Source organism: Natator depressus, chromosome 7 (genome assembly GCF_965152275.1).
Source record: "Natator depressus isolate rNatDep1 chromosome 7, rNatDep2.hap1, whole genome shotgun sequence".
NCBI lineage: Eukaryota > Metazoa > Chordata > Testudines > Cheloniidae > Natator > Natator depressus.
Window position 1 is genome coordinate 96,227,759 of NC_134240.1, and position 12,622 is coordinate 96,240,380.

Below are 12,622 nucleotides of genomic sequence, written 5' to 3' on the forward strand. Positions count from 1 at the left end.
AGTGATCTGCTAGGCCTCTCCGCTCCTTGACTCTGGGAGCCAGCCTTACCCTGCTCTGCTGTGAGAACCCCCTACTCCTGGGCTGTTCACACACAGCCTCTGGCATGTAAGCTGCTCCCAGCTACTTGCAAGTGAATGACACTAGCCAATATCTCCGGTCCCAGAAATAACCCTCGGAACCTCCATCTTGCAGTGTCCAGTTATGCCCACTGGATGCTGCAAGCTTATATAAGTTTGTCAATTTAACAAAGAAATTGATCTGTACCAGGCTTGTTCTCCCCAGGGGAGTCTCTGACACACTGCAAACTAGATGTAATGCTTCAGGTAGAATAAACAAACAGATTTATTAACTATGAAGATAGATTTTAAGTGATTATAAGTGAAAGCATAACAAGTCAGATTTGGTCAAATGAAATAAAAACAAAACGCATTCTAAGCTGATCTTAACACTTTCAATGTCCTTACAAACTTAGATGCTTCTCGCCACAGGCTGGCTCTTCAGCCAGGCTCTCCCCTTTGATCAGTGGTTCAGTCGCTTGGTGGTGGTGGTGGTTCTGTAGATGTAGGCGGAAGAGAGAGAGCATGGCAAAATGTCTCCCCCTTTTATCATGTCCTTTCTTTCCTCTTGGCTTTGCTCTCCTCCCTCCGCCCCCTCCCTCCTTCAGAGTCAGGTGAACATTACCTCATCGCAGTCCCAAACTGCCCAAAGGAAGGGGGTGACTCCCTCGAAGGTCTAACAGATTCTTTTGTTGCTGCCTGAGTCAGTGTCCATTGTTCCTGTGAGGCTGGGTTGGGTTTGTCCCATCCATGCCCTGGCAAGGTGTGAACTGCCTCTCTGTTCTTGGAGAGTTTTTGCATGGGCTTGCTTTAAGCCATGAGGATACATTTTCAGCCTCATAACTATATACATGAAATTATAACTTATAACCTTACTATAACATCACTATAACAACCATGCTCAGTGCATTATGAGCCTTCCAAAGACACCCAACATGACAAACTTTGCATTGGATACCACACAATCATTTTATAAAGATGAACATGGGGGTGTAGGGTGTTCCCCCGAGGTACAGAGTGTCACACTACCTAAAGGTTTATTAACTAGAAAAAACAAATAAGAGTTATTTACAGGTTAAACAAGCATGCATATATACACAAGTGAGTTTCGGTGATTCAAAAGGTGACAGAATTGTAGTAATCTGTCTATTCAAAGTGTCTTTCAGGGCTAAGCCAAGCCAAGTAGCATGGGAATCGCTTTGCTTATGTTAAGAAATCTTTGCCCCTCAGAGTCCAGATAGCATGAAAGAGATCCAGTTTCTCCTTGTGAGGGATTTTTATTCCCTCCATTCCAGACTCCAAAACTGATGGGATGAGTTCATATGTTCCTGGACAGAGTTAAGAATGCCATCAACAAAGTCTCTGTCCTTTGATGCTACACAATACTTCATTTGCTTTCAATAGGCCACGTACAAGTAGTTTACCTTAATCAATGCTTCTTTTTCTTTTTGGTGAGTTACACAATTACAGAGGTTTACAATGCAAAAACACTCGATATAAAGCTTTATACCATCGGCTACAGAGTTTATAAGTGAGTCAATACGTCCAGCATCCTACCAACGTTTTATAAAGTCTAAACACCAGAACACATTCTTATCCACTGAACATCTAATATCTGTTTTGATATTGCATATAGGTAAGCAAGACTGGTTTCCAGCTATGCATTTGTAAGTGTTCAGTGAGGCCTGGGGCCTTGGCATAAGCTGGCACTTGGTCCACTAGTGTCACAGTTACATCCTGCATCACCTTAGTCACTTAGGATATGTCGACCTTGCAGTGTAAGTCTAGGCTCAGACTCAGGCTCAAGCCTAACCCCCTTTCTGTCTACACACAAATCATACTAATCCAGGACTTGCACCCAGGCTCCTAGGATCCTGCAAGGCTGCAGAATCCAACCTGAGTCAAGCCATGAATCAGCCTTCAAGCCCTGTTGCTTTGCAGTGTAGATGTAGCCCCCCCTTGACTTGGGTCCTGGGAGTCTGCCAAAAGTATCCCACAATCCCATGGGTCAACTTCCTTTGTCCTCTCTGTCCCTCTTTGGCCCATGCAATCAGGCCCCATGAATGGCTAGGCAGGACAACTTAGCCTCATGCAGTCCTCAGTCTAGACCCCCTGTAACCATCCCTCAGTGGGTCACAACTGAGGATGCCAAATTCAGGACAAACTGCTGAGAAATAGGGCAAACACAATCCAAACCTGGTGGTTATTCTTTTATAAGATATACCAAACCAGCAACAAAAGTAAACTCCTGTTTCACCACACTGGCTAACAAGAAGTCATAAAAGCAGTTTCCTTAGGCATTCCAATTCTTATATCACCACCAAAAACACTGGATTCAGAGATGAGTGGTTCTTTACAACCAGTCCCATCAAATAAACAGTTCTTCTGATCCCAAAGGACCAGCCACACACCTAGGTTAATATATAACTTAGATCTTACCCAAAAATTCACACTGTTGCCAATCCTTTACTATCTAAAATCTAAAGGTTTATTTATAAAAAGAAAGAAAAAGAAAGAAAGAAAGAAAGAAAGGTGAGTTAAAATTGGTTAAAGGAATCAAATACGTACAGTAATTGCAAAGTTCTTGGTTCAGGCTTGTAGCAGTGATGGAATAAACTGCTGGCTTAAAATCAAGTCTCTGGTTGCTTCCAAATCATTGAAAAGACCTCAGTCCCTTGGTTAGAATGCTCCCATTAGTATAAATTCATAGTCCAGAGGCTTGGGCAGGATAGAGGCAAAATGGAGGTGTTTCCAGGGCCTTTTATAGTTTCTGCCATGTGAAGGGCATCCCATTGTTCTTATTGTGGAAAATTACAGCTACAAGATGGAGTTTGGAGTCACATGGGCAAGTCTTATGTCCATGTGTTTCACCTAGCCGCAGCAGGAAATTCCATTAAGTGTAGATGGGCATCTCCCATGGTCCATTGTCAGTTAAATGATCTTTTGATGGTCACTCAATTTGAATAGTCCCTCCAAAATGTACTGGAGACTTATCCTGTGGGCATTACCTCAGGAACAAACATTTTAAATCCAAGTATAGAGCCAATATTTATAACTTCAAATACAAAAATGATACATACATACAGATAGCAGAATTATATTCAGCGAGTAATAACTTTTTCATAGACACCTCACTTGGCAAGCTTTATACAAGATTTGCTTCAAATATAACAGTGGTTGCAACAATGATCTAGATGGTTATATTTTAATCAGATAACGTCACACCCCCACCCTGGATGATGCCTCCACTCCCTGCCCCTGGTGCCAAGTGTGTGGCAAATGGGGAAAGAAGGGAAATGAGAATGAGGAGCCAAGGTACATGCAACAATAGGGGGTTCCTGTATTGTAAATAGTTTCACTGTTTGCACTTGTAGTTGTTGTTTTGGAAAGGTTCTCTTGTTCCTGCTGTTTTGATGTGATAACAGCAGCTGGCCTGCCTGGCAATGGATGAAAGCTGTACTTTTATAACACCTGTTTATAAATAAAGCTTTTTATGTCATCAAGAAAGTTCATTGCTGTCACTGCATCTCATCATACAATCTGTATTTGAAATAATAAAGCTAAACACATGATCAGGGACAATTAGGAATTAGTAAGCAAACACTATTCCTCTATACGGTTAGCTGCAGTCACCCATACTTCAATCACTTCCTTATATGAATTCATACTGTGAATCATCTCCCACTCCCTACCCTTATTTCATAAGTGGTCATGTCATTCTTAAGTACACTGCATGTCAATCAAGCCCCGCAAGCACATTCATAAAGGTACTATTTCCCCATACAAGTTAATAATGTGGGAGCACAAAACATCCCTGACTTCTGTTGCCCAGGGGCATCCAGCTCTGGCTGCAGTTGGTGCATTTTCTGGCTGAATGTGCCGATTCAGTGGCCCCTTGCTGTCATAGGTCCATTCAGGGGGAAATGGCTCACCTCTGGCTTCACAAAGATTGTGAAGAGCACAACAAGCCACAGTAACGCGGACAGCATTTATGACACTGGCATCCAAACGTGTCTGTAGACATCTCCAATTGAATTTCAATCTGACAAGCACGTTCAACCATCATTGTACACTTGCTGAGTGTAAACAGTCATTGCCAGGGCCTCTAAAATCAGAGTACCATTTCATAAGCAAAGGCAATTGGGAGTATGCAGGGTCCCCCAAAATAACAGTGGGAACAGTAACTCCATTTATGATAATGTCATATGGTGGGAATAGTGTCCCAGCCTGTACATGAATGTAGACTCCTGATCAACAAAAAACCCTGGCATCATGAACTTTCCCAGTGCAACCCACACTGACATTCATAAATCAATCTCTGTGGTCCAGAAGCACATGCATAACAATGGAGTTTGCAGTTTATGTACACATGTGCTCCTTGAGGGCACATGAATCCCACCAGTGGCCCCAACACGGTTTCGAAACCCCATTCTCTCAAACCCAGTCATCATTTCACAAATGTATCTTTTATGCCTGTCACTTGGGGGCAAACTAGACTCCCAATTGCCTCAGAAACCTCTGCCACCACTTTATCCACAGTCAACTTGCTGGCACCAAACTGGTTTGCATTGAAACTGTAGTAGTCTTGGGTAGCCAGCTTCCAGACAGCTATAGCAACCTACTTCTGGACCAGCAAGGGTGCCCCCCTCTATATATCTTTACACTGGACAATGAGGGCAAGCTGCTCACAGTTCCAGAAATGTAGCTGTCTTCATGCACAAGTGTTGGACCCACTGCTGATCATCCCTGGTCTGCATGATGATGTGATCCCACCAGTCTGTGGGCCCATGCCAGAAGAGCTGGTCTATGTAAGGGGCATCAGCAGCTATCCCAAGTGTCATGAGCAGCATCGGCCAGTTCAGATTTGCCATGCCTGGGCACTCTGCGTGCTCCTGCTCCATCATAAACTCTGTCAGGTGCCTTTGGTGGGTCAAAAAATGCAGCTCAAACGTCCACTAGTCTGCCCAATTCCTGACACAGGAGTGAAAGTGCATCCAAAAGAAACTCTTGTAAAGGTGCCTCCTCCATGTTACTCAGCAGGATGTGTTGGTGGGCTGTTCAATCTTCCTGTAATGTGCAGGGTGGACAGCAAAAAGCTTTCCCACAGTGCACCATCGTCAAAGGGTTATAGCAGCTGCATTTTGGGAGGGCAGAAGGGAATCTGGGATATGGCTGGTTTGGCTTGAGTCTACATGCTATAATGTGGATGCCAGAGCTGCAGGTTTGAGCCCAGGTTAGAAAATTCCTAATGTAGAGTTAACAATCCATATAGATACTCAAACCCCAGGTTCTCTAACCCAGGGTTAGCTGACTCAAGTCCCACTAACCATGTGTTTTCATTGCAGTGTAGACATACCCTTAACCAAGGTATAAATATAGATTTCCTTTCCTCATCTCTCTCAGTCTGTTTAGTCCCCTAATACTTTTTGTTGTTCTTTTAACCCCCTCCAGTTAGTTTACATATCTTTGGTAATGAGGTGGCCAGAGAGGAGTGCAGGATTCAAGGCACAGGCACTCCAGTGCCATGTATAGAGGGATTAACAACCTGTCTGTGTATACACCCTAAAATTTCACTGGCTTTTTTTCAGCCATATCACACTGTATTGTCTATCAACTTGAGCTCTCTGGAGAGCAACAACTCCATTCCACAGCAACTCTCAAGGTTTCAAAATTTGTTTTCGTTTTGCGTTGAAACAACAACAAGACCACTTTAAGTGTTTTCACACGCAAAAAATGTGTCAAAATATCTGGTTTTGGATCCAAACCTGAACTTTTCAATTTGGGAAGGTGTTTTGGGTCCAGGGCCCTCTGGTCAGTTATATAGCCTGGTCGTTAGGGCAGTGGCCTGGGAGACTTAGGTTCATGTCCCTGCCCTGTCTGATTAAAAATTTTTTTTTAAATATTCATAATTTTTTTGTTTCCATTTTCTGACTAGCTCCTAGAAACACTCTGCTCTCATCACTGAAACTGAAGTAGGGGGTCTCCATCCACTTAGAAGAAAGGTAGCATTGAGAGAATTGGCAGAGAGAAGATTGGGGTAGGGTCCCCCAAACCCTACAATTTAAGAAAATCATTTACAAAAACCTAATTCTATAACATTTAGGTCCAGTCTTCTGGTTGCAAATTTACACAAAATGAAATGCGAGAAACTGTGATTTTTTCTAAAACCACCAAAATCACCCAGCTCTATTTTTTTCCACCACAAGCATGAGCTTGCCTTTGGTTATGTGGGCTTGCCAGGTGCATCTTGTGAAACAAGCCACTTCATGCATACACAGGAGCCACATTTACAAGAGGGTGAGCATTGGAGTGAGACTAAGCCCTGTGACCTGGCACGTTAATACTGCTTACAACATTTTCTCTTCAGCATGTTATTAATTTTGAAATTTGTAATAAAACAGAAGGAAAGATTCTGATTCACTTAACATTTCATTTTTTATTTTATTTAGTAAGTACAGTTAAAGAAACATTCCTTACACTTCACCTGATAATTTTAGGTCAGCAATAGCACCAACATTGCCGTTACTGGTACATACTAGTTCAGTAGCTAAAGTAACCTTGTATGTAGAATGCACCTTTCCCATCTAATAAAGTAGCCTCCCCCTTGCCCCAGTTCAGACTGTTGCAGAGCTGACTGGCCTCAGAGGAACCTGGATCTAATTTTTCCATGCTTGCTTGCTCCTTGCTCCTCAAGGTGGAAGACTTCTCCCTCCTCTGTGTTATACTGGAACAGTCTTGTTTCTAGTCATAGACAAGTGAACCTGTCATGCTGTAATGTTCTTTTTTTACCTTCTAGAGGTTCCAATTGTTCACAGTTGTCTCTGATGGTTTTCCATTGAAAGTCTTGGGATTGAGGAAGACTAAACAACTGAGCCTTGCATTGCATCACTTGTTAAACAGTGTGGAGTGACAACTCCCTCCCATCTAAATGGGCCACCATTGTGACCCATCATTACCTGGTGATTGATTTTTACTTCAAGTCCATAAAGCATATTTTCAATATAAATACATTATTCCTTGAATATTACCCATACATAAATACATACATGTCACAATGATTATGAATCTTGACAAGTTATAAGCTTTCTGTAGATACCTTACATGTTACCCTTTATGGATAAATAAATGGAAGATTTTTACTACAGCAAAAAGCCCACTCCACCATTTAAAGTTCTGCTTGTTGCTATCCCAGAAGGACAGTGCTGAACGGAGGAAATAGCGTAGTGGAATGTTAGTGTAGTCTAACGTCACTTGTCCTGTTCAATCCACACTGACAGAGGCTTCCAAGTGAACTTTCTGCTAAAATGAAACCCCTTGATTATTCCCGCCCCTGTTGTTCGTTGGAGACAAGATGGAATTTTTACCTCCACATCCCACTGAATTTGTTTACAGGTTCCATTAATAACCATGTTAAAAAGTATGTATTGTACAAGTGCTAAAAGTTATTTGACTGACCCATTTCTCTTTGCAAATTACTAGTTAAGTAATTTGGATATTTTTTCATCCTATTTTAAATGAAGTGACTCCTACTTTTGCTCACTTTTAAACAGATTTTTTTCTGGTTTCAGAGTAACAGCCGTGTTAGTCTGTATTCGCAAAAAGAAAAGGAGTACTTGTGGCACCTTAGAGACTAACCAATTTATTTGAGCATAAGCTTTCGTGAGCTACAGCATCCTATGAAGTGAGCTGTAGCTCACGAAAGCTTATGCTCAAATAAATTGGTTAGTCTCTAAGGTGCCACAAGTACTCCTTTTGTTTTTGAGATTTTTTTCTGTTTTTCATGTGACAATATTTTGTTTTGTATTCAGACCACCTCTGAAACACCCCCTCATGGCACAGGATGGCCATGCAGGCACTTCACCCTCAGTTTTCCCTCCTGGGTCTCATGGTAAGTTCCCACAGTTCAAAGCATTTAAAGCAAGACCCCCTTTCTGGTGTCTAATTTACTGAATCTTTACACAGTTTCCAATGGCCCTCTAGACCCACAACTGCAAAAAGAGGGCTGTGAATCCTTTAGCCAATAGGGAAGGATTTGTGCTGTGCTTCTTTCTGGGCTCTTTGAATTGACCCCTGCCAATTTCCCCCAGGCTGGCAACAAAAGCTTTCAAGAAACAGAACTCAAATCAAAACCTTCAGAATAGTCCTTCCTTCAAGGAATCTCTGATAGGACTTCCAGCCATCCTCCACAGCCTGGAGGCCTGGTCACACCACCTCAGTCCTTTCTCCACTGAGTTGTCTCCCCTAGTGTCTCAGGGACTCCTGCAGGAGCATTCCTACTTCCTGCAGCTCCCTAGGTTCCTGACTTGAAGAAGTCACAAGGCAAGCCCCCACTCCACTGAGAGCAGGCAAGGCACCTGGGAATGGTGAGACTCTGGAACAGCTAGGAAAGCTGTGGGCTAGCACTCCATTGGCAGTAGGGAAACTGAGACACGACTGGACAGTGCTGTGGCCCCAAAACTGCAGTGAGTCACGGGTACAGTTAGAAAATAAATAGCTGAGGGTCAGGACTCTGCTAGGAGCAGGGGAAAATTGCTGAGTGCAGAGAAATGCTAGCACAGCTGAGGATAGCCATAGGATAGGAGGGCAGACTCAGGGTTGTAAGAGATCTGGTTTCATGCTTTTGGGGGCGACAGAACCCTTCACTGGCCTGGGTAACCCAGATGGGTGTGAACCTGGAGAAGTATGAATGTTAAAGAGGGAAGAGGTGCCCCAGTCTATGGGCTCAGGGGAACTTTGAAGTGATGCCTGTGGAGTAACCAGTTGCTAATCCTATTGTGTCAATGTCAGGTAGGAGGTGACACACAGAGGCCCATTGGTGGTTCACTACTCTGTCAACAATGCTTACCAGGCCTGACATACTCACTACATATCACACACTGTTGTCATGATATCCACCCAAAAGGTGGCATGTAATAGGTCATTGGAAAACTAATAACCCACTGATCATTAATATTCTTGCATGGTGTACATACAGAGTATATACAAAGAGTTATAAATATGTGCTAGAATTATGTTCTTAAAATGTGTTTGGGAAGCAATGCATAAACAGTCTGCCTTAGACAAAGGGATGTGTATTTGCTTGTCTGACTAGTGTGGTCATCATGCAGAGACAATGAAGGTACATTTACATAAAAAGGAAACGAAACCCTCAAAACTAGTGAGTGGGGAAGATAGCCTCTGAACTATAAAGACAGGGGGTCTGAACCTTAAATGGTAAGTACTTAAATCAACTGACTATGCAATATTACTGTATTATAAAAGCGTATTGAGTAAGGTCTTTTATGAAAGTTGGTGACACACTGATGATTAATATTGTGAAATGCATGTATTAATACTATATGACGAGTTATGGATACTCCCTGATATTATGTTTTAAAGTCTGTGACCAAAGAGAGGGAGAAACAGGTTCTCTCCCAGACAGAAGGAAATGGAGCTATTTACAGGTCTCCAATGTGAATTCAGCATTATGGAATCAAACCAATGGAAGCCCTATTTACATCCAAATCAGCAGGGGGAAGGGAAGTCAACAGCAGGAAGCCTTCCTGCCTCCTGAAGAAAGGTCAATGAATTTTGGGAAGACAACATGGCCATTGCACCCCAGCAGGCAAGCGCAACTTTGTTTTGGGCCTGCTTTTCAAAGAACACATTTCAAAAATTTACTGGACTATAAAAAGAAAGGGGAGAGAACCCCATACTAGTCCATCACTTGAGGGATTCAAGGGGCCAGAGCTCTTGAATTCACAGAATGTTGGGACCTTCAACCAAGGGGGTGGAAGTCTCTGGGTACAAAATATATCAGAAGGACAGAACAGGTCATGCTGGTAGGGGTGTGGCACTAGATGAGAAAGAAAACGTAGAATCAAATGAAGTAAAAATCTTAAATGAACCAAAAACTGTACAATAGAATCTTTATGGATAATAATTCCATGCTCTAACAGTAAGAATATAGCAGTTGGGATATATTACCGACCACCTGACCAGGATGGTGATAGTGAATGTGAAATGCTCAGGGAGATTAGAGAGGCTATAAAAATTAAAAAACTCAATAATAATGGTGGATTTCAACTATCCCCATACTGACCGGGTAGATGTTACCTCAGGACAGGATGCAGAGATAAAGTTCCTTGACACCTTAAAAGACTGCTTCTTGGAGTAGCTAGTCCTGGAACCCACCAGAGGAAAGGCAATTCTTGATTTAGTCCTAAGTGGAGCAGAAGATCTAGTACAACAGGTGAATATAGCTGGACTGCTTGGTAATAGTGACCATAATATAATTAAATTTAACATCCCTGTGGTGGAAAAAACACCACAGCAGCCCAACACTGTAGCATTTCATTTCAGAACGGGTGACTACACAAAAATGAGGAAGTTAGTTAAACAGAAATTAAAAGGTACAGCGCCAAAAGTGAAATCCCTGCAAGCTGCATGGAAACTTTTTAAAGATACCATAATAGAGGCTCAACTTAAATGTATACCCCAAATTAAAAAAACATAGTAAGAGAACCAAAAAAATGCCACCATGGCTGAACAAAGTAAAAGAAGCAGTGAGAAACAAAAAGGCATCTTTTAAAAAGTGGAAGTTAAATCCTAGTGAGGAAAACAGAAAGGAGCATAAACTCTGGCAAATGAAGTATAAAAATATAATTAGGAAGGCCAAAAAAGAATTTGAAGAACAACTAGTCAAAGACTCAAAAAGTAATAGCAATTTTTTTTTAAGTACATCCGAAGCAGGAAGCCTGCTAAACAACCAACGGGGCCACTGGATGGTCGAGATGCTAAAGGAGTACTCAAGGACAATAGGGCCATTGTGGAGAAGTTAAATGAATCCTTTGCATTGGTCTTCACGGCTGAGGATGTGAGGGAGATTCCCAAACCTGAACCATTCTTTTTGGGTGACAAATCTGAGGAACTGTCCCCAATTGAGGTGTCATTAGAGGAGGTTCTGGAACAAATTGATAAACTAAACAGTAATAAGTGACCAGGACCAGATGGTATTCACCCAAAGGTTCTGAAGGAACTCAAATGTGAAATTGCAGAACTACTAACTGTAGTTTGTAACCTATCATTTAAATCAGCTTCTGTACCAAATGACTGGAGGATAGCTAATGTGACACCAATTTTTAAAAAGGGCTCCAAAGGTGATCCCGGCAATTACAAGCTGGTAAGCCTGACTTCAGGACCGGGGAAACTGTTGAAACTATAGTAAAAAACAAAATTGTCAGATGCATAGATGAACATAATTTGTTTGTGAAAAGTCAACATGGTTTTTGTAAAGGGAAATCATGCTTCACCAATCTACTAGAATTCTTTGAGGGGGTCAACAAGCAGGTGGACAAGGGGGTTCCAGTGGATATAGTGTACTTGGATTTTCAGAAAGCCTTTGACAATGTCCCTCACCAAAGGCTCTTAAGCAAACTAAACTGTCATGGGATAAGAGAGATGGTCCTCTCATGAAACAGTAACTGGTTAAAAGATAGAAAACAAAGTGTAGGAATTAATGGTCTGTTTTCAGAATGGAGAGAGATAAATAGCGGTGCCCCCAAGGAGTCTACACTGGGACCAGTCCTATTCAACATTTTCATAAATGATCTGGAAAAAGGGGTAAACAGTGAGGTGGCAAAATTTGCAGATGATACAAAACTACTCAAGATAGTTAAGTCCCAAGCAGACTGCGAAGAGCTACCAAAGGTTCTCAAAAATATTGTGTCTGGGCTACAATATGGCACATTAAATTCAATGTTGATAAATGCAAAGTAATACACACTGGAAAACATAATCCCAACTATACATATAAAATGATGGGGTCTAAATTAGCTGTTACCACTTAAGAAAGAGAACTTGAAGTCATTGTGGATAGTTCTCTGAAAACATCCACTCAATGTGCAGCGGCAGTCAAAAAATCAAACAGAATGTTGGAAACCATTAATAAAGGAATAGATAATAAGACAGAAAATATCAGATTGCCTCTATTTAAATCCATGGTATGCCCACATCTTGAATACTGCATGCAGATGTGGTTGCCCCATCTCAAAAAAGCTGTATTGGAATTGGAAAACTTTCAGAAAAGGGCAACAAAAATAATTAGGGGTATGGAACGGCTTCCGTATGAGGAGAGATTAGTAAGACTGGGACTTTTCATCTTGGAAAAGAGACGACTAAGAGGGGATATGATAGAGGTCTATAAAATGATGACTGGTGTGGAGAAAGTAAATAAGGAAGTGTTATTTACTTCTTCTCATAACACAAGAACTAGGGGTCACCAAATGAAATTAATAGGCAGCAGGTTTAAAACAAACAAAAGGAAGTATTTTTTCACACAATGCACAGTCAGTCTGTGGAACTCCTTGCCAGAGGATGTTGTGAAGGCCAAGACTGTAACAGGGTTCAAAAAAGAACTAGATAAGTTCATGGAGGATAGGTCCATCAATGGCTATTAGCCAGGATGGGCAGGGATTGTCTCTAGCCTCTATTTGCCAGAAGTTGGGAATGGGCAACTGGGGATGGATCACTTGGTGATTACCTGTTCTGTTCATTCCCTCTGGGGCACCTAGCATTGGCTACTGTC